The 23,241-nt window shown below is 39.1% G+C and overlaps 1 long non-coding RNA gene across 1 annotated transcript in view; it reads right to left on the bottom strand.

Annotated features, from left to right (window-relative positions):
- Positions 1 to 22,071, bottom strand: part of LOC133095089 (uncharacterized) — a 196,334-nt gene extending 174,263 nt beyond the window's left edge. Inside the window, exons 1-2 of the long non-coding RNA XR_009701549.1 lie at positions 21,861 to 22,071; positions 19,820 to 19,879 (exon numbers count right to left, since the gene is read on the bottom strand). This is a non-coding gene — a long non-coding RNA (uncharacterized LOC133095089). The remainder of the gene's footprint in view (positions 1 to 19,819; positions 19,880 to 21,860) is intronic.
- Between the last annotated feature and the right edge of the window lie 1,170 nt (positions 22,072 to 23,241).

The following is a 23,241-nucleotide window of genomic DNA, read 5'->3' as shown; positions in this document are numbered from 1 at the left end:
AATACATTGCCTGTCTACAGAGCACTAATCAGAATGTGCCAAAGTGTGATGTTCCTAAATAGAATGTCCTATTATGGCCTCTCCTTAGTTAATTTATTGAGCACTTAATATGTGACTGGCTTTCTCTAGACTATAAAAACATGGCAAGGAGCAAGAGAGACAAGATCAGTGTTCCAGTGATCCTGGTACTACGTTGTGGGAAAAAGACAATGAGCTGGTAAATAAATATCCAAAGTAATTTCAGGTTATCATAAGCAGAGTGAAAGAAACTAACTAGGTGAAGTGATAGTGACCTGCAGAAGCGTAAACTTTAAATAAGGTGGTCCAGTTCCCCCTTATATCTTCTCTGGCCATATACTAATCCCCAAAAGCCCATATGCAAGACTTCAGGTACAGACTGAAAAATATGGTCTTAGGACAGAGAGTAGTCATACAAAAATGAAATGGTTAATTCAGGTATGGAAAAAAGAAAGGGGGAGGAGAAATTTTCCCCTGATACTCATCATCAGAGCATTTTCTTTTAAATTCATCTTTTTGAAACTCCTGAACCCTGATTTTTAAAAATTGAAATGTACAGAAGTGATGGTTTGATCCGTCACAATCTCCCCATCTTAGTTATTAGAGCAACGTACTTGAAATAACTGAGAATAAGCTTTTTAAAATCAAGTTTATTTTTTTCTCTATGAACAAATCTTGAGACCAGACCCCAAAGGAAGAAATCTTGTCTTCTTTTTCTCCCTACTTCCTCAGTCAGAGTCAACCCCACTCCCTTCGAGGTTCCATTCTTAGAAGATGGGAAGGAAAAAAGAGGCAAAGTGGGAAGATTACTAGGAACTGAGATGGATATTGTGTCCTCTATTTAAAATGTAATGGGAAAACTCCCATCTCAGATGTTTTTACTTCATGATCCATCAGTAATGTTGATGGAGGATACTCCTCTTTTCATGCTCAGAATTCTTCAGTTATTACCAGGTTGAAGATTAAAATCTTCTCTTTGAGTTCATACAGGGAAGACATTAGGTGAGGGCATAGATTTTGGTGTCATACCAAAAGGTGGTTCAAATTCCTTCTGTACCATTTAAAGCTGTGTGTGACCCAGACAAGTTATTTAATCCCCTAAGCCTCAGTTTCATCATCTATAAAGTGACGGAACACTTTGTTATGCTTAATTTTATGTGTCACCTTGACTGAGCCCAAATAGCTGGTAGAACATTATTTCTGGGTATGTCTGAGATATCTCCTGAAAAGACTTAGCATTTGAATCAGTAGACAGAAGTAACTCACCAATGTGAGTGGGCATGATTTAACCCATTAAGGGCCTGAATGGAACAAAAAGAGGGAAGAAGGGTGAATTCACTCTCTCTGCTTGGGCTGAGACATACATCTTTTCCTGCCCAAGGATACTGGTGCTTCCGGTTCTTGGGCTTTCAGATTCAAACTGGTACTTACACCATTGGCCCTCCTTTCTCAGGCCTTCAGACCTTAGTGGATAACACCCCCGGCTTTCCTGGTTCTCTAATTTGCAGATAGCAGATCATGGGACTGCTCAGCCTCCATAACTGTGTGAGCCAAATTCTATAATAAAGCTCCTTTTATCTATCTATCTATATATCCTCCTGGTTCTGTTTCTTTGCAGAATGCTAATACACACTTATATCTCATAGTTGGGTTTCTTGTGAGGATTACGTGAAAAGCAGATAGCACAGTGCTTGATACATAATAAGTATTCAGAAGAAACATTCAGAATCTGGGGGTTATTACTTTTTAAATCCCAGGACTACAAAGGCCACACTCACTCTCCTGAAAAGGAAGTATTATCCACTACACAGAACTTCTGGACTATACTTCCCAGAATCCCAAAGAAGTAGTAGGGCTACATCCTAACCTTCCCTGGGGCAGAAATGCTTCCAACTAAAAAGACCATATGAAGGTATTTTATCCAGCCTTCTTTACCTAATCATATAAATCATAATATGGCATTTTCATCTTTAAAAATTATTTTCATAAAAACAATAATTTCATTAGAAGTATCTAAGATTCATATACAACAGAACGGTGTGTGAAGGGGGCCCAGTAAGGCCTAGGGACTCTGTTTTTCTTACCAAAGAACAAAATGCTGATAGATTCTTATTTTACTGATGCTAAAGTTTTCCTACAGTATACTGTATTGACAGGTGTTAAAACTCGGCTTGTTTTTCTTCCTCCTTGACATAGTTTAAAATAATTTGTTAGCCACCTGAATAAGGAGTCCTCAAATTCACCATAAATCTCACATCAGCAGAAGGATCCAAAGATATGCCTCAACTGCTTCAGTGTCATCAAGATTTCATTCAAGAGGAAACAGAGCTCAAAGATGGAGAGAACACATTCATGTGTTTCAGCAAAGGTGATGCCTGCTGGAGAGGTGAGAAGTATTTGCTGCTTCAATGAGTCAGATGAAACCTACCAGCCTTGATGGAGGCGGACAAGCTTTGCAAAATATTTGCTTAAATAAACCGTGTCCCTCGCATAGCTCCTAGTGGCTTTCTCTTCAGATGATACCCCTCTTAGGTGCAAAGTTCAGCATCCACATTCAGTCCAATCATCAGACCTTGGTAGAGAGGTTATATAACTGCCCTCTGTGAGAAAATTTGGTTTACTCCACGCTGGCCTGCCAACCCTTCAAGAGCTAAGTCAATATAAAATTACAGAGTGCAGAGGCTGCACCTTAAACAGTTGACATGTGTGGGGAAACTGAATTTAATTACATCAGATGAATAGAAAAGCTTTTCATAAATATACAGTGCCTAAGAGGTATGCCCAAGAGTGGGCATTACTATCCTAATGTGCATAACGGCTTAGAGTACAGGGATGAAACATTGCCCAAGTTCGTGAGAAATAAGAGAATGCATGGGATAAAACTGTTTTCTCAGCCTGTACTCCTCTGATATTCACTCTGTATCATATAACCTGAAAGGCTCAAAGTCTCATTTTCAGGTACAGCCTAAATTCTAACACAAAGTAAATTAGAAATCAGTTTATTTAATCAATTGATTTTTTTCTGAGACAGAGAACACTACTGATACGTATTGAAGAGATTAGGCCATAATTATTTTTTACAACAAACAATTTTGGAATATGCATGGGGATTTTAGCTCATTGTTAACATCACTGGTTTTTCCCAAACAAGAAAGTTCCAAAAATGCCAAGGATATAAAATGGAATTTTATTTGCACTCAAGCACTTGGTCAGATGATTTTAACCCAGGACCTCAGTCGTAACTTCATTTATGTTGTACATGAGCACAGGCACACATTTAGTAGCACAAACACTCTTCAGTTGCTCTTCCAGATAGTCTTAAACCCAGTCCTGAGATGTAGCCCTGGGCTTCTCATTCAAGACCTACCACTCTAGACATACCAAAAAAAAAAAACCAGGAAAACAACCAATACAAAGCCCAATTTTAAAGTTAATTTTTATTTTTATTCCCTTTAACCTGTGTACTGCTAATACTTAATCTCTCTCAAGAATTAAATGCCTTCAAATTGCCCTTTGGCTATCAAAATTGTGCTCAGTGTGAGTGCCCTGGGCTTCCCTATCTTCTAATGTCATATTGATACCTAGCAGGACCCTGTGGGGCTACTGGGCACATAGTCTTCATTTCAGCCTCCATGACCTTCCCTGAGTTCCAGTAAGCAGGTTCAAACAGCTGCTAATTAGGAAAGGGAGGGGATGCGGAGACAAGGGAGGAACAGTCAAAATAAACAATAGTGCAGTCTTGGGACAAGGTCCTGGTTCCCCATCAAGGGATACACATCACAATATCACTGAGCTGTTTTGTAGATACTGAAACCCCCACCAGGTGGGAGAAATTAATGGTATGCTGCCCACAAGCAAGTAGTCCCCAGACAGGCTGGAACCAGAAGGTTGATGATGCTGACTCCCACTTACCTCATTACTAACCAGTCAGAAGAATGTCCATGAGCTGATCACTCCCTCTTTGAAGCGTTACTGTAAAACTTCTCACTACTCCCTCCAAGTTGGGACACACAGTTTGAGGGCATTAGCCCGCTGTGGCCCCCTTTATTGCAAGGCAATAAAGCTATTCTTTTCTACTTCGCCCAAAACTCTGTCTCTGACAATTCAGTGTCGGGATACAGAGGCCAGATTCAGCTTCAATATGCTCTGCAGTTATATCTCTTTTCCCCTTCTCCACAAAGCTCCCCACTCTCTCCTCGTGTGAGCCTAAAATCAATGTTAGGAAAGCAATCTGATTGGACTAAAGCACCTGAGCAAAGAATTTCTGATGTGATACCTCCCCCTTACCCAATCCTTAAATCTTCCCAAACAAATGTATATTTTAATCCTAATGATTTAAAAATTACATAAGTCAAGGCAAAAGATATTTGGGAAGAGATTTCTTTAAAAAGAAGTCTTGGTTTAATGATTTTCAAACATCTTTTTTGGGCTCAAGAATATTTTCTTCAAACAAAACTTATACAGAATCCCAATGTATAAAATACTTAAAAAAAAAAGCAAGCAGAACTTCTTGTTGAAGTAATGGCAGGAGGACATAAAGGCCAGCTCTATTATTTGCTCTCTTAGGAAGAATAGCCCTAGATACACATCCTCAGAATCTTTAAGGGTTGCTTTCAGAGTGAACTTTGAAAATGACTGAAAATTCACTCTAACATGTCTCAGCTTTCTCTGAGCCTTAGTTATGAAGAAGAGAGGCAGATCTTTAGCAATGTGCTTCCATCATATAAGACAAACTTAGGACTACAAATACAGTTACACCATTCTCGCCCACTGCCAATGTCCTATCTATGGTCTAGTCTTCTTTTAGAAGGAATCACAGAAAAACCACTACTAACACCCTTTTCCTTCCACTACAAGACCTTTTTCTAAACTCTGATGCCTGGAGGACCTCAGTTTAATCACTGACCTACTACATAAAAAGGACAAATGCCACAAGTGTTGAGGAACACCATACTCTTAAATGAATGTTTGTGGTAACCCTGTGTTGAGCAAATCTAGCCGTGCCATTTTTTCCAACAGCATTTGCTCTGGCTTCTTTCAGGATATTTTCTTTATCTTTGTAGTTTGAAATTGATACATCAAGGTGTACTTTTTTTTGGTATTTCTCCAACTTGATGTTCTCTGAGGTTCCTGGACCTGTGGTTTTAGGAAAATTCTCAGTCATGATTGTTTCAAATATTTCTTCAGTTTCTTTCTCTCTTTCTTCTCCATCTGGTATTTGTATCATGCATATGTTATACCTTTTGTAGCTGTCCCACAGTTCTTGGATATTCTTGCTTACTCAGGCTTTTTCCTGGTTGCTTTTTAGTTTTGAAGGTGTCTATGATTGATCCTTAAGAGCAGAGATTCTTTCCTCAGCCAAGTCCAATCTACTAAGCAGCCCATCAAAAGCATTGTTCATTTCTGTTAGCATTTTTTATCCCTGGCACATATTTTTGGTTCTTAGTATTTCCATGCATCTGCTTACATTGCCAGTATATTTTTGCCTGTTACTTTATCCATTAGAGCCCTTAGCATATTAACCATAGTTGTTTTAAATTCCTTGTCTGATAATTCCAACATTCCTGCCATATCTGAGTCTGGTCTAATGCTTGCTCTGTCTCTTCAAACTGTGTTTTCTGCATTTTAGTATATCTTGTAATTTTTTTTATTGATAGCAAGACATGATGTACTAGGTAAAAGGAAGTGCTATGAACAAGCCTATAATTATGTGGCATTGGAGCGTGTGGGAGGCAAACTATGCTAGAGTCCCATGACTAGGGCTGTTTTTCAGCAAGCCTGTGCCTCTGGGCTGTGAACCTCACACACGCTTCTCAGCCCCTGCTCCAGCACCCTTAGGTGGGGCAGAACGGCTAGAGTGAGCTGGAGTTGGGTGTTTCTCTTCCCCCGGCTTAGTTACGCTCTGATAAGATCCCAGCAGGTTAGGTTTTGGTTAAACAGTTTCCCCTGAGGGTAGGCCTTGTAAAGAACAGATGCTCTGGACTATTTCAAAACAATTCCTTTTCGCCTCCTGCCACCAACTGCCACCAACCCCCACCCCCCCCACCCCCCCCCCCCCGCCGCCCCCGCCGCCATAATCTCCCTGATATTCACCGTGAGAGCCCAGTAGAGCTTTAATAAATAAAACTCCCCCAAATGTCAGGTTCTCCCAAAATTGGGTCCCCCTGGAGATTTTATCTCAGACTTGCCCTCACTGAGCCTCCAGCAATTTGTCCATTACCGGTCAGGTTTTCCTACCCTGGCACTGGTTCCTGCAGAGCTTTCTGCTCTGGTGGGTTGTGATTATCTGTATTTACCTGTCAGTTTCCCAAATCTGGGCGACAGTGATTTGCCCTGTGATTTCACTTCTTTTAAAGATCTAGGCAGATTTGCTGACTTTTCAGTTTATTCAGCTTTTTACTTGTTAGGACAGAGTAGCAACTTTCAAGCTCCTCACATGCAGAACCAGAGCCCAGAAAGCTCCTCCTTCCATCTTTGCTGAACCTTGAAAGTGAGACCTTCACTAACCACACAGTGCCCACTCTTTACTCAGGCTGTCCCTATCCCCTCCTCTGAAAAGGGATTCTCTAGCTACAGCCTTCTCTGATGACCCCATCAGACCCACTGGGAGTAGGATAATTTCTCACTTTTCTTTCCATAGATAATTATTTGCCATGTGGCCAAAAAATGATTGTCTATACAGTGACATAGCCATGGGTCATCACCAGTCTCCCTTTTTTCTATCGAAGGGAAGCTCTGACTCAAAAGAACATAATTTAATAGAGATTTTGTCCCTAGATCCCAGTAAAAGTAGATGTTAATGGCTAATATAACCCTTTTATGATTCACCTGGGCCTTGAAAACAGAGTAAAGACAGAGTCCCTCAGAACAATGGGGACCCAATGACTCCAAGCATACACCAGAGACCTTCACAGTCTCAATGTGAAGAAAACCTTCATATCTCTCAATATGAAATAACTTTAAAAAATAATATTTGCCCTTGGAAGAGGTGATTAATGTGTCATTAATTTAATAGTAACGGTAAAGGGCTAGCAGGTCTGGAGCCCCAACTAGAGGAAGTACTGAAAAGGCAACTTGAGGGAAGGGCATTTTTCTGCCTCACTGGATGAGAATAGGAACCCATCTTCCCTCCTCACCTCCACTTTCTTCCCACCCCCAGTGCCTGTAAAGCATGGGGTCAGACAGCATGAATGCCAAGCATATTTTAAGGCTGTGTAGCCCAGAGCTGGAGAATTGTATGGGCAAGGATGGAAGTGATAGGGACAGAGTAAAGAGACAAAGTCGGTGATTAAATAGTTAAACCCACTAGGGGACTGTAAGTAAAGAAAAAAAAGTATGGGAGACCTCTGTAAGTTAGTGATTACTAAGGAAAGCAGGTTTGCTTAACCACAAAGCCAAGCAGGCTTGCTTAGGAACAAAACCACGCAACAGAAGCATAACACATGCCCCCAAACAACAAAACAATGGTGGCATGAGACCCACATCCTGCCCAGTGAACTCAGTAAGTTCATGACACTTAGGACATGCTCTCTGCACACATAAAAAACAATAATTTATGGAAAGGTGACATTTCAAAGTGAAAGACCCTCATTATACTGAGACCTTAAGTAATTTTTCCATAGTGCCATGACAGTCCTGGCTTGACCATGTAGGGACAAGAAAACTCCCCCATCCAACCTGAAGGAGGAGCTGATAATGGAAGCATGACATCTACTCAAGAATGAGGAAGAAGGTGGTCTTTTCTCCCTCCCCACTTTTCCTTTGATTATAAAACTGTAGCCCACTAAGTTCTCAGGATGTGGCACCCTCTCGCCCACCCATCTGTAAGCCTCACAAGCATCCCATTCTAATAAATCACGTCTTATCTATCACTTTGTCTCTCACTGAATTCTTTCTGCACTGAGACATAAAGGACCAGAGCTCCTCAGAGCCCCCCGAAACGCCACCTATTGGTTTCAGAAGGATCCTTCCAGAGCAGGTTACTCACTGTGAAGAGGGACTGGAGTTGCACACTGAGGAGAGTGAACAGAAGGATACTTAGGAGGCATGTGCAACCTGAGGGCAACAGAGCTGAGTCAGGAGGGAGGTCAGTGCCCTGGAGACTGTGTTCCTGGCTCCAAAGGTAAGACCTAGTTTGCTGGGACTTTAACTGGAAATTCTTATAATGTAATGCCTTTCTGGAATTGCCTTAATCTTCAGCAAAAAAAAAATAAAATAAAATAAAATAAAATATATATATATATATATATATATATATATATATGTATGTACAACAAAAATACATTTTAGTCAAATGCTGAAAGGCAGAGTATTTAAATCAAACTTCAACCAAGCAAAGACTGAAGCTGAATATCTTTACCACAGAATAACTTCTGAGATGAGAGTACAGTTGACTCTTGAACAACATAGGGATTAGGGGTGCTGATCCTCCGTGCAGTCAAAATTCCACATATAACTCCCTCCAAATTTAACTACTAATAACCTACTGTTGACTGGAAGTCTTACTAATGACAAACAGTTGACTAACACATATTCCGTATGTTATATGTATTGTGTACTGTATTCTTACAATAAGGTAAGCTAGAGAAAATAAATGTTAAGAAAATCATAAGGAAAATACATTTATAGTACTGTACTATATTTATCAATACTGTAAGTTTACATCATCTGTTTACAAGATGAATCATCTGTCAGTATCTATATCAATATTGTCTTATACGATACAAAACAGTGTAGATGTTATATATATTGCTAACGATGGACACCAAAAATGAAAAGATAAACATGGATTTCGTTTTCACATTATTTACAGGTATAACAATTAATTCATGCACTGATAATAAAGAAGCAGCACTATGACTTCTTTATGGTAGCCTAGTGTAATCAATATGATTGCTTCATGGCAGCCTAGCCTATACACTAATGAGTGAATCATTATAAAAATTTGATGGCATTTAGTATTATTAATACAATCATATTCATAATACAGTATTGAAAACACTGTTACATTTAAAAAAAACCTGTCATGATAGGCTGATACACAGTTTCTCCAATTATGAGAGAGAGGGGCATACTGTTCAGTAATGTAACTCTTTGAAAGCAAAGTTATAAAACAGTGAACTAACACACTATTAATTTTATATTAAATATCACTCATTTTATGCCTACGTAAGGATGGGCTATCCATTGCAATACAAGTCTTACATATCATGTTCTACACAATGATACTTAGGTGATAATAATGATGACATAAAACATCTTATACGGTTCTTGCCATACAGACAAGTTTATTGACTGTATGCATTATAATTAGTTACGATTCATTAAGGGGATCATCATAAAAGTTTTTATCTTCATGTTGAGTAGGCTGAGGAGGAAGAGGAGGGGCTGGTCTTGCTGTCTCAGGGGTGGCAGAGGCGGAAGAGGTGGACAAGGTGGAAAGAGAGGTAGGAGAGGCAGGCACGCTCCGTATGACTTTATAGAAACACATCCATACTATATTTCACTGCCTTTGTTGCTTTTTCATTTCTCTAAATATGTTTCCATATGGTACCAATCCTTCTTCCACCATTTCCTTTAGTTTCAGTGCCTGTATCATAGAAGAGTCCATGTCATAAAAGAAGTCAAAAGCAGTCCTGAATAATCAGAACCCTTCTGCCAAATTGTCTAATGCCAATTTGTTTTCTGGCACTGTTTCTTTTACGTCTTCTTCCTCACCATCTAGCACTGGTTTGGAAGCACTCATCTCCACCAAGTCATCCTCTGTTAACTCTTCTGGTGTAGTGCCTATTAGCTCTTGAATTTATCCAAGATCCATACCTTGAAACCTTTCACACACACCCACCCCTTTTTTGCCATATCCACAATCTCTTTCATGATTTCCTTGATTGGCTCTGTTGTAAATCCTGTGAAGTCATGCACAACCTCTGGACACAGTTTTTTTTCCAGCAGGCTTGATAACTTGTTTAGGGCTCCATAACTTTCACAGGTTTTTCTATAACAATGGCATCTTCAATGATGTAATCCTTCCAGACTTTCATGATGTCCTCTCTACCGGGGTTCTCTTCCACAGCGTTTACAATCCTTTCCCTAGAGTACTGTGTGTAATAAGCCTTAAAGGTTCTTATGACCGCCTGACCTAGAGGCTGAATTAGAGACACTGTGTTTGGGAGCAAGTAGATCACTTCAATACCTTCAGTGTTGAACTCATGAGGTTCTAGGTGGCCAGGGGCATTGTCTAATATCAAAAAAAAGAAAAAACCAAAAACAGCTTTAAAAGGCAGTCCCTTACTGGCATGGTACTTCCTGACTTCGGGAACAAAGCATTGATGGAACCAATTCAGAAAAAAAGGGTTCTCCTCATCCAGGCCTTCTTGCACAATCAAAAGACTAGCAGCTGGTGTTTCTTTTCCCTTCAAGGCTCAGGGGTTAGCAGCTTTATATAAGGGCAGTCCTGACCATAAACTCAACTGCATTCACATGAAACAGTAGAGTTAGCCTATCCCTTCCTGCCTGCCTTAAATCCTGGTACTCGCTTCTCTTCCTTACTAAATAAATGTCCTTTGTGGCATTTTTTTTCTTCCAGCATAGGGTACTTTCGTCTGCATTAAAAACATGTTCAGGCAGATATTCTTTCTCAATGATTTTCTTAATGGCATCTGGGAACTCGTCTTCTGCCTCTTGGTCTGCAGAAGCTGCTTCTCTTGCTACCTTGACATTTTTTAAGCCAAACCTCTTTCTAAAATTATCAAACCACCCTTTGCTTGCATTAAATTCTCCAGCTTTAGACCCTTCACCTTCTTTTGCTTTAAGTTGCCATATAATGACTTCACTTTTTCTTGAATCATATTAGAGTCTATAGGTATGCCTTTCTTATAGCATTCCTACACCCACATAAAAGCTAAGCTGCATTCTAAACATGGTCCTTATGCTGGACTCATTTCTGTTGAAATGGCAGGCAGCTGTAGCTGTAGATCTCAATCTGTGGTACATATCAAGCAATTCAACTTCTTGTAACGTCATGACTTTTCTCTGCTTCTTGGAAGCACTTTTAGCATCACTACTGGCACTTTGTATGGGTCCCACAGTATTAGTAGGTTTATGGTATTGCACTAAACATGATGAAAAATACATGAGAACTGCAAGAGATCACTTTTTACTGTGATACACAATTTACTCCAGAGAGAAACTGCTCAGGCAGAGAGGATCAGCATCACGTGGCATTTAAGTGAATACCTGCAACATTTGAGCTCACCACAGTAGCAACAGGAGGTGGCTAAAAAATTATTACAGTAGTACAGTGTGTACTACAGTAAATTTTATGCAGTTATAATATTTCATCTTTACATTTGTTTACATTTCTCAACTGCAAATGATGCCATGTATGGTCTGTGTGTGTGTAAATTTTAATAAATTTTAACTTTTTATAATAAATTCGTGTGTATTTTATGGCAGTAAATAATAGACTAGTATCTACATATATTTTATGTACTCATAACATACCATTTTCTTAATTTTTTTGATATTTCTAGGCTACATAGTTCATCTGTTTTTTCAAATTGTCACAAAACTCCAAAATATTTTCCAATATATTTATTTTAAAAAATCAACATGTAAGTGGACCCACACAAACCCCTGCTGTTCAAGGATCAACTGTATATCTTAATTTATATTCAAAATTGTGAAATAATACTTGACTATAGGCTATACTATACTGTTACCATTATAATACAATTGACTGTCCTAAAATATAACAGGTTAGATTTTTTAAAGTTTAGCACTAAAGAGAAAGGAAGAAAACCTCAGCACAATCACCAGCTAATGGCTTCTGCAGCCCCTAAACTGCACATTTGCAACGCTAAGTCAAAGCTCACGTCCAACCACGGTGAGTGGAATAAGTGAAATATATCAGTTCTGCCTCTATTGTTTCCTGTTGCTGCTGATTATGTTGGCACTAAGTTGTTAAGAATTCTTTTCCTCTAGTATCTCCTCTTTACCTCCTGAACCAAATGTTGATGGTGATTATGCTGATTAATTTTGTGTATCCACTTGACTGGGCCACGGGGTCCCCAGATATTTGGTCAAGATTATTCCGGATGTTTCTGTGAGGGTATTTTTGGATATGGTTAATATTTAAATTGGAAGTCTGAGTAATGCAGATTGCCCCCCCTAAGGCGGCTGAGGCTCAGTCAGTTGAAGGCCTGAAGAGAATAAAAAGGCTCAACCTCCCCCAGGTAACAACAAATTCCTTTTACTTGACTGCTTGCAAACCGGGACATCAACTTTCTTTCTGCCTTCGAATTTGAACTGAAACACTGGCTGTTCCTGGGTCTCAAGCCTGCCAGTCTTTGAGCAGGAACAACACCATTGCCTCTCCTGGTTCTCAGGCCTTCAGGCTTGGACTGGAACTAAACTATCAGCTCTCCTGGGTCTACAGCTTGCTGAGTCACCCTGCAGTCCTTGAGACTTTTCCACCTCCATTACCACAGGTCAGTTCTTTATAATAAATCCATATATATGATATTTATGGGGGGGGAATATAGAGAGAGAAATAGAGAGATACAGATAGAGATATAGATACAGATCTCCTATTGGTTCTGTTTCTGGAAAACCCTAACTAATATAGTGATGTTACAGTTTTACTGATGCATTCCCCAAAGGTTTGTGCACTGCTTGCAGAAGATGTAAACTATTTTCAGAAGCAAATTTAAGACCCTAACTTATTTTTATTTCGAATATATTTGCAGGTCCTTAATGTTTCACACATTTGAGAAAAATTTGTCCTTAAACCCCACACAGAAATATGTGGTAATGGAGATATAAACTTGAGTTTCAAGATAATAAAACTGTCTCCAAATTTCCAACTGCAATTCAGTTTTCGTTGCACATATACCCATTTTACCTTTTTTCCTGGAGTAGAATAGGAGGAGGATCAAGCAAGCATTATGTAACAAAATACCTGCCCTCACAAGAAATTTCAGCAAGTTCTGGTAAAATGAACTATTTTTTCCAAGTCCAGCATTGATTGTTCATATGTCTATCCTGGTATTAGTAAACCATTTAGTTCATAGCTATGTAACTAATGTTAACTGCAAAGTACAGTATTAAAGCTATTTGTCTCAAGCAGTGTTTTTTACATGTAATTGCAGTTATTCCAAATTATTTGAATATCATAAGGCAGTTCTGAAATTTCTTGCATATCATGCAGTTTGTCTATGACTGAAGAATAATGATAAAGAGGCCCATTATCTCTCTCGATATGACCGGTAATTCTGGAGTATGTTTTAAGCTGTGTTTTCTTTCTGAACACCCAACTGAAAAGTGTGCATAAACATGGGAGGCTTCCCATATCCTTCACAGCCCTCACCATGTGCATGTGCCATCAATAACACTTCTATGATGTTAAAATACATATGCAGTTACTCAGTTTCCCAAAAGCTAAGCCATATAGCAGGTTCGTGCAGACACTGAGACAAGACTAAAACTAAGATTTAGTGCATCCCAAAAGTCAGGCTGGGAGACTAAAGCAATTAGGAGCCAAAAATATAAGAAAGGCTGGCGCATCCTATCTCCTGGATCTGGCAAAGAATAGCCACTTGCCAGAAGTAGTAAGCAATGACTCAGATCTCTGGGTGGTGATCAGTGCTACTAGAGGTGACCCACAGCTAATGCCCAATGACAGTGCACCATGACGACATTCCAGGGACTACATGGGCAAGAAAGAATCCACGACAAACCTTCCGGTTATACCCACAGGTTAAAGGACAGTTTCCTTTAATGAGAGAAGGGCCAATAAGTAACTGAGTTGTAGATCAGATTATCTTATTTACAAGGTGACTGCCATATGTGTTTCTACATACATCCGTAATGGACATATCACAACCTGGCAATAAAAGATGAGAATACTGATGATAACATCAAGGCTTCTTTTTTTTTTTTAATCTCTTTAATTTTGGTTTATAAATGAAAGTGAACTCAACTTGATTAATTAAAAAATAAAAATAGGAGTTAAAATGGCTACTTGTCATAATCATGTAGAAAAATGGCCTCTAAAAGTAAAATATCCCATTATCGAAGAAAGGTGAGCATTTCCCATGATGAAAAGTTTGCTCCCTCGTTTAATTTGGTTGTGACCAAAAGTAATCTGGAATCAAACTCAGGGCAGATAAATAATGAATCGCTGAGGTTTTTTTTTAACCAACTGAACCATTTAGATAAGAAAAAAGGGCTTATCTTTTAAATGCTGCACTCATTTCAGACATTTTGCTTCACTGATTTTGGGAAGTAAGACATTTATGTGCTTTTATGAGCTCTGTGATAAGACTTTATACAAAAATGTTACAATATGCATTTGCTTTACTATGAGAACAGCTCTTGTATCATTGAAAGAGGACCATAAGTCACAATTACCATTCCTTTCTACATGCCAAGTTTTCTGGGTTATTTGCTTTCATAAGTCTACTTGGCTACTGACCAAATAGATCACTAATTCTATCAGAGTCAACAGCTTAAGCTGAGTGTGGGTAAATTTAACTTCTCCTGGGTCATTACAAAATTCTCACCTATTAATATGTTTATTGAATTTTGCTTATTACTCAAATATATGTTCAATGGAGAAAGTTTAGAAAACATGGATATATAAATAGAGAAAACAGGCACAAATATGATAAATTCTACCAAAAATAATCATGAATAAGTAGGTTTATAAAACTATATTGATGAATCACCAAAACATTGTTACACAGAAGGTAGACACAAAAAAGTACATATAGTATGACTCCATTTTTATGAAGTTCAAATAAGTAAAAATCACCTATTATAATAAGAATAATCTCAGCGGCTGCATATGGGGATGTTGACTGGAGGAAGGTACAGGGGAACTTTCTGAAGTAATGAAAATGGAAATATTCTGTATCTTTATAAGATGTGAGTTACATGGTTCTATGCATTTGTAAATCTTATCAAATTTCATACTTCAGATCTGTGCACTGCATTACATGTGAGTTATATTTTAATTAAAAACATGATGCTGTTATGGATTTTCCAGGAGGGCTAAATGATTTGCATCATTGTACTTTGTTGTCATGTTATTTATAAACTTTTTTAAAAGCTTACCTTAAAATTATACATAGAAAAGCTTTATCAGAATACTGTTAGTTTGTTTTAAAAGTGAACTTTAGGACCACTAGCCATTTCTTTGGAAGTTGGACACAACAGTGTTATTAGAAGAGCTTTAAACAGTCCCACCATCAGCCTATCTAAACAAGTTATCTTGAAGTTATTTGAATCTAGCAGAATAACTTTATTTATTGCCTTATTATAATTAATTAGGGCATGTGAGCCAATATGAATGAGCCAAGTTCACATAGAGTCCATTGCCATTTAAATATTTGCTAAATCTAAATTTAATTTCTAGCAGTATTAGTATCAATTAACCATTTATAAAATTCTTTCACACCTGTTATCTTACTTACTGCTCTTAACAACTCCATATGGCATGTACTTTTAGCCCCATTGAACTGACCTGACATGAAAATGGGCAATCAGTGAGGTTAAAGGATTTTTCCAAGAAAATGTTTAGCTATCAAATATCAGAGTCAAGATTCAAAATGAGATCTTCTGTTTCCATGCTTAGTGCTCCATCCAACACACCAGATCTGACTATTGGATGAAAACAAGGTTATTTCTTGACAAATTCATAAAAGCAAGAAGAGAAATGGGAAACTCTCTGCTGCTGAAGGGTTAAGATTGTCTATGATTTAAGACATGGCAACTAACAAAATATTTGAAAAAACCTTATGACTTTAACAGAAAATCTATACAAAATAAAATTAAGCCTCAAAAAAAAGATAACACTAACATTTTGGACTTTTTCTAATTTCTTTGCTTTACTTAACCAAAGAATATTTTTATAAAAATTATTCTATTTATAACTTTTTTCCTATCTTGCTAGTTTAAATTAGCTACATATGGTGTACTCATTTCCAGTGTATTAACTATTCATTTACAAAAGCATTTTAAGAACTACATAGCATTCTACTGTATGGCTATGCTATAAAAATGTTTAACCATGGCATTATATATTTGTAATTTGATGATGGATATGTTAAAAAAAAAGTACAATGATGATTCAAATTGCATCTTTGAGGCACATGACCATTTCACTTCTAGTTACTGAAAGCAATAAAATTGGTAGAGATTTTAAGTTATCCACCAAAGTCCACTCTCCCCTTCTTCCTGGAAACCAGGAAGTTGGGGACCAACTACATTCCACCATTCCCCTTGCTTCTAAGTGTGAAATGTAACCAGGCCTTGACTTTAAAACATTGCACATGTGCCTCTCTGCATTCATCTCTTCTCAACCACATCCCATCCCACACATCTCAATTGAAACCAAGAATTCACAGCAACCCAGCGTTAATCAAACAGATGACGACGTACCCTAGAATAGCGCACTGACTTGAAAGGAACCTGATTCCCTGAATGACTGAGTGGAAGATAACTTCCCCACACCATCCCAGGACAACTGTGAAGGAAAGAAAATAGTGTACAGTGGTCCTAGGTATCCACAGGTTCTGCATCCTCAGATTCAATCAACCACAGATTACATAATTATGTTTACAATCTGTGGTTTATTGAATATGTGGATGAGGAACCATGGATACTGAGGGCCAATTATGAGATTTGAGCATCCACAGTTTTTCGTATACCGAGGTAACAACTATTTGTTCTTTAATAGTACCTTTTTATTGGCTCTCTTTGTTACAGTAGTAGTTACACCTAATTCACCTTCTACTTGTCCAATGGTGGTTTATCTACAGTAAATAGTAATCCCAATTTAGCTTGGTCTGTAATTCATTGCATATTGGAACTTCCTCTTTTAAAGTCTTTAGATCTCTGTGATTCAGAAGCAACTCAATCATAATTTCCATTTCTCAATCTCTGGCAATAATACGGAATAAGCAACATTCCTTTTGCCACAAATAAGGAAGGTTCTCAATGTTACCTGCTTCCACTAGAGTTTACTGGCATTTGACAAAACAAGGCAATACCCACCCTCACCTCAACAAGAAGCTCACTAGCCCTGTCACTGATATCAATTTGCTATTCATATAATAATAGTATACGTGTGCAAAGAAACCTTGGAAATCAAGTTAAGGGCCTTCTTTTCACAAATACAGAAACAGGTGTCCAGAGAGGTTAGGAAGCTTGCCAACAGCACACAGATGTAGATGCCATCAAAATACCAGAATTAGAAATCAAATCCTGATCTAAGTCAAGAATACATTCCACTGCTCTAAAATACAAAAGCATAAAGAAAAATTCTTTTCCAAATGTTCTGACTTTGAATATCCAGCCGTGTTTCCTTTTTCCTCAATGTTACCCTTCTTTAAAGACAAATATACTGCAGCCCAGTGCATACAGTCGAATCAGTTCTTCCAGGCTGAGTGATAACCATTCATTCATTGATCAATTATTACACAACCACCATGAGGTTAACACTAGTGAGTCAGATACAATTCCTGTCTAAGGAAGCATACATCTGGAAAGCAAGAAATTATAATACAACATTCTGAGTGTTAAGAGCTATGTAGGATGGGGGAAATACAAAATGTTTATGGATTTATAATCACAAACTCTAACTCAGTCTTGAAGGTCATGGAAGGCTTCCTGGAAGGGGTGCCATGAAGTTGATTCCTAACAATGTATAGATGATAGACAGATAAAGAGGGAAGACTGGAAGCACAACATATAATGGAACTCCAGACGAATCCAATTTAACAGCTGTGCCCATCTCCTTCAAATCCATTACCTTCTTACCCTCCCCATATTCTTTTTCCCATATTCCAATTTCTGTTCTAAGTGGTGAGACAATACTAGGCATAACCCTGAGAAAAATGTAAAGACCCTACGACACCACAGACTTAAATTTAAATTAAAATTGTTGGAAATAACTTCATTTTACTGCCAATTTACAATTCTTCTTTACCATCAAATTCATATTCTCTGCAAAACTGAAATACATGATGCTGAAAATACTCAGGTTTTTCATGCACGAAGAACCATGATTTTGAAACTTTTCTCTGTAGTTCCTTAAAAGCTTGATGAAGCCTGTAATCATTTGTCTGGATGGAGATGGTAAATGGGCCTGCAGTGGGGTCTCTGGGTCATGTAATCATCTGCTTCTCCGGTCTCTAGAGTTAAACAAGGAATGTTCCCGATTGATAGCACAGGTGCAAGTTATTTCACATAACACTAGCCTTCCCCAAAAACCTCTTAGTTATAGATGTGGAGGTTTGTTGCATTTTACTAAATGTTTAAATAACTATGAAAATGATTTATGCTCCATGTTTGATAATAAAATAATAGATTTAAGTATCCGTTAAAACATTATCAATAAAACTTTTCAAACAGTTTAATATAAGCAAGGAAATATGAAAGATGCAATTCATATGAGCCAAACATTCCTGGTTTTGTGAGAAACAGTAAGATTAAAGAGCAGGATATTTAAAAGATTTCTTAAGAATTAAATGCTCCATTTTACAAATAGTAAAAGGGCAATAATGGTGCTGTTTCCATCACTGTTGTAAAGTGAAAGCTGTGTTATATTGCTCTCAAGAGAAAGTGAATATTCTCCAATGGGTTTTGCTATCCTCTCTTCTGCCTCCAATTGATTAACTATCACATGGTTTGAAAAAATTAGTAGTTACACAGGTTTAAGCATAGAAAGTTGGAAAACAGCAGTAAGCCACCACCTTCACACTCAGTGTTCTTATATAATGCCATATAATATTTACATAAAACGAAGTTCTTTATTCACTTTTATATGTAATAAGACAAATCAGAGAGGAAAAAAACTTACAGCTTGAAAAGGTGGACTGCATAATGTCTCACCTTGACTGTAATAATTGCTTTGATCCAGTCCATCAGAGATGTCTCTCAATTGTTTTAAGTATCAACTTCAAGAGTTCAAACATTAATAAAACGTTCCTTCTATAAGATAAATGTATTCCCTCAACCCCACCTCACCTTACTAAGTCTCTCAATTTTATCTAGTGTTTTAGATCCAAACAAATGCCATTTCCATGAGCACATCCCCAATAATTTGAGAAATTCAACTCCTAGTCACCTCCCATGGAAGTTCCTTATTCACGCTAAGGCAGTGGTTCTGCTTCTTGAGTCAAATTTGATGAGCTCAATAACAAACCAACCCCAAAAAAGCACATCTTTTGCTCTAATGACTACATCCTGAAAAAACTAAAATATCCCATCCAGAGTGTTATGTACTGGTTGATTACTAAGTACCCCTTTCAAATACACCATTTGAACAAGCCTTCAATTGCATAAGTTGCCCTTTGGGAGCTGTACAATTTATTGTCAGGCTTAGTGTGGCGTTGTTCACCTACTTTCCTTCTGTCAACATCAACCAGATGACTACACCCCACCTGTTCCAGTGTCCCAGATGGTTAGGGTCCCTGTGTGTATTCTCACTCCTATCAACCAGGTAGTCCAATAAGTCCTGTCTTATTCTGATTACCCAACATCAACCCTCCTTCTCTGACTTAACCCACCTTTTAGTCCAAATTCAACTGCACTAATCATTTCACATGCCTGATTTGACTCTTTCATTAGTCTCAGGGCACCCAGATTGCACTCAGCTGTGTACCCCTGTCTGGTGCCATCCTGTGCATCTGATCTTGCTTTGGTGATGCTGACACCTTTTTGCCTGTTATGATGGAGGTGAGCAGATCCCCCTGCTGGCTCATGTTGGATATGTAGAATTAGCAAGAAAAAAACTTACGTCAAGCCACTGAGATATCTGGAGCGGTTTCTTACTTCAGCATAACATTGCCAATTCTGTCTAATATAGGAATTAAAAGAAATGTAAATGATAGATTTAAACACGCTTGTATATCTAACAGTACCTGTTAATTAGTTACAATTAAGCGGGTCCTTTTAGCATAAAGCAGTGAGCCAAAAATTAGTTTCCATCTACTTAATTTTAAATAGAAATTGAGGGGCTTCCCTGGTGGCGCAGTGGTTGAGAATCTGCCTGCCAATGCAGGGGACACGGGTTCGAGCCCTGGTCTGGGAAGATCCCACATGCCGCGGAGCAACTAGGCCCGTGAGCCACAACTACTGAGCTTGCGCGTCTGGAGCCTGTGCTCCGCAACAAAAGAGGCCACGATAGTGAGAAACCCGCGCACCGCGATGAAGAGTGGCCCCTGCTTGCCACAACTAGAGAAAGCCCTCGCACAGAAACGAAGACCCAACACAGCCAAAAATTAATATAAAAATAAATTAATAAGAAATTGACATTTTCTCATTTCAACTGAAAAAAAATGGTAGTGTTTAGACTCCAAACTTTCATCATTTCTTCTAAATTAATAGTATAAGAAATAGTACTTTTATTCCATAACATCTGTAAAGACTGCAACTCTACAAGGACACAATTAACCAAAGGAACAACACTCAGTTTAGGGCTCTAGTCACACATTTGATATTAAACTAGCTATAAATCTGCAGATTCATTATCTACAGATTTACAGATTATAATTTGATACATTTTTTTTTTTGGAATGGAATTTTATGGAATTATTGGAAATCTGTCTCTGAATACTAAAAATATTCTCAACGTTATTAATAAAATGCTAAAATATATTATTCATTTGTATTAAACAATCTGAAAAATCTCATGATCAAACCACCCAATGATCAAACTCTTTAGAGCAACATGTTATCTTTGACTAAATACTGCAACCTGAAAATATCTACCAAAGGATATTTAGTCAAAACGTGTACCCATAGCTTGTTAGAGGTGTTAAAAAAGATCAATTTTGGAACTATCGCCTTTTGACTATGTGGGACATGATTAAGCAAATGAAAAGAAAGGTACTTGCAGCTGGAAAAGCTTAACCAAATACATTAGTGCTCATAATGGGAACATATTTTTCCTATTTTATATTTTTCCACTTTGATTTAAATTGTTTGCATCCAGTACTTCTATTTATAGTCCTTTAGTGTCTTCAGACATAGAAAACAGACTCATGGTTGCCAAGGCAGGGTGGAAGTGAGGTAGGGATGGATTGGGAGTTTGGGATTAGCAGATGCAAACTATTTTATATAGATTGGATGAACACCTACATCCTACTGTATAGCACAGGGAACTATATTCAGTATTCTGTGATAAACCATAATGGAAAAGAATATGAAAAAGAATACATATATGTGTGTATAACTGAATCACTTTGCTGTACACCAGAAACTAACACATCATAAATCAACTATACTTCAATAAAAAATAAATTTAACTAATAAATAGTACTTTAGTGTCTTGCTCTTATTTCTTTTCTATTTCATTTTCCTCTGTTCAACTTAGTCATCACAGAATTTCATTGGATTTTTATAGTTTATTTCTTCTAATGATGCAATAATTTTTGCATAGTTTCTCAGGATTTCTATGCAAATTTCCACCATTTTTACAATTGTAAAAAAAAGAACAGTGGGAGAGGTTGTGCTTCTGCGGAGGTAAAGGGCATATTAGAACTCTATTTTCCACTCAATTTCACTGTGAAGCTAAAACTGCTCTAAAAAATAAAGTTTCTTTTTTTTTTTTTTAATCAGCTCAAGTCCCATAAGGACAAGCACCATACGAGGGCTGAGGGTTACCACCATTCAAACCTCATCAATGTCGCATTGCGGGTGGGGGCGGGGTGGGTGCGGAGCGGAGCGTTGGCCTCAGGAAGAAGGCCTGGTGGGCAAAGGCCGGCAGATTACCCAACAAGCCTAGAGAACACGACGACCTGCGCAGGTGCACAGGAGCGAAATGCGCATGCACGTACCTTGCTGACTCAGCATCCAGGCTCCCGGGATCCGTCTCTGGGCCTGGACCATGCAGAGATAGGGCACAAGCGGAGATTTCTGGGGGGCAGATCCGGCTACCAGGGTTCTTCCCGCTCCTAAACAGAGTTGCTAATTCCCCTGAAGCCAGCTCTCACAGGAACTCCTTACCCTCGTCCTGGGCCGTGCAGGGGAGTCCGCTGATGAGAGACACCTGGGAGACCTGGGTCCCGCAGACGGCCTGTATATCTTCCCAGAACAGGGCCAAATTGGTCTGGCTCAAACGACCTTCACTGTCCTGTATCAGGCGTGCTGTCCGGGGAACCGCTGGCCCAGGAAGATGGCCTGCTGGGCGTGGGCAGCCCATGTCCATGCAGAGCTAAAGGTCCTGGTGCCTGAGGTTTGGTGAGCAGAGCGAACTCCACCGGCGCGTGCTGTGTCACTGTGCTTCCAGGCTCCTCGGGAAGAGTCTCAGGTCCAGGCGTGTAGGGATAGGCTGGGCCACAGGTGGGGACCTTTGGGGGACACACCGGCTGTCTCCGTCCAACACACTCCAGGACACAGTTGCTAATTCTCCTGAAGCCAGAATTCGCAGGACTTCCGAAGCCATTAGAGGCCTGACCAGGGCTGCAAGAGGTGGGAGACAGCTGCGAATCAAGATTGTCACAGACAGGCCCCAAGTCCCATAAGGACAGCAGGGCCACATGCGGTCTGACGGCTGCTGCAGCACGCTGCAGAGAACTGCTGGCCCAGAGACACTGCTTGGTGGGTGCTGCCAGGCCCTACCTAACAGGCGCACAGATCCTCAAAACTGAGGCTGGTGTGTGGACGCCCAAGATGCTGCGCGTGCGCAGATGACGCTGACTCAGCCTCACGGCTTCCTGGGATAGTTCCCGTGTTCTGGCCAGGTAGGAATAAACTGGCCACAGGTGAGGGCTTCTCGGAAACACATCAGGCTGGCAGGGTGCATCCCGCTCCTAAACAGAGTTGCTAATTCCCCTGAAGCCAGATCTCCTGTGCTCCTGCCCTCTCAGTCAGTCCTGGGAGTCCAATAATGAGAGACACCTGGGAGATCTACCCACACAGAGGGCCTGTGTATCTTCCCAGAACAGGACCTTAAGTGGTCTGGCTGAAACGGCTTCCCTGTTACAGAGGGAAAAAAAAGAAGAAAGGAGAGAGAAAGAAAGAAAAACAAATCACCAGTATTCTATAGGCCATTTGTATTTTTACTGTGTTAGGATAACGCAGACACCTCTATGTAACCGAGCAGGACCCTATGGGGCCTGCCCAGAGCAGGACTCCTCTCCCCGCCCTCCCCCCCGACCATGTCCTCCACTGCCTTTTGTCTGTAGAAAAATTTAGTCAACGAATCAATTTAATCAG

Source organism: Eubalaena glacialis, chromosome 1 (assembly GCF_028564815.1).
Source record: "Eubalaena glacialis isolate mEubGla1 chromosome 1, mEubGla1.1.hap2.+ XY, whole genome shotgun sequence".
NCBI classification, from domain to species: Eukaryota; Metazoa; Chordata; class Mammalia; order Artiodactyla; family Balaenidae; genus Eubalaena; species Eubalaena glacialis.
The sequence above is the reverse complement of the archived record's forward strand: the minus strand, read 5'-3'. Positions and strand labels throughout refer to the sequence as shown.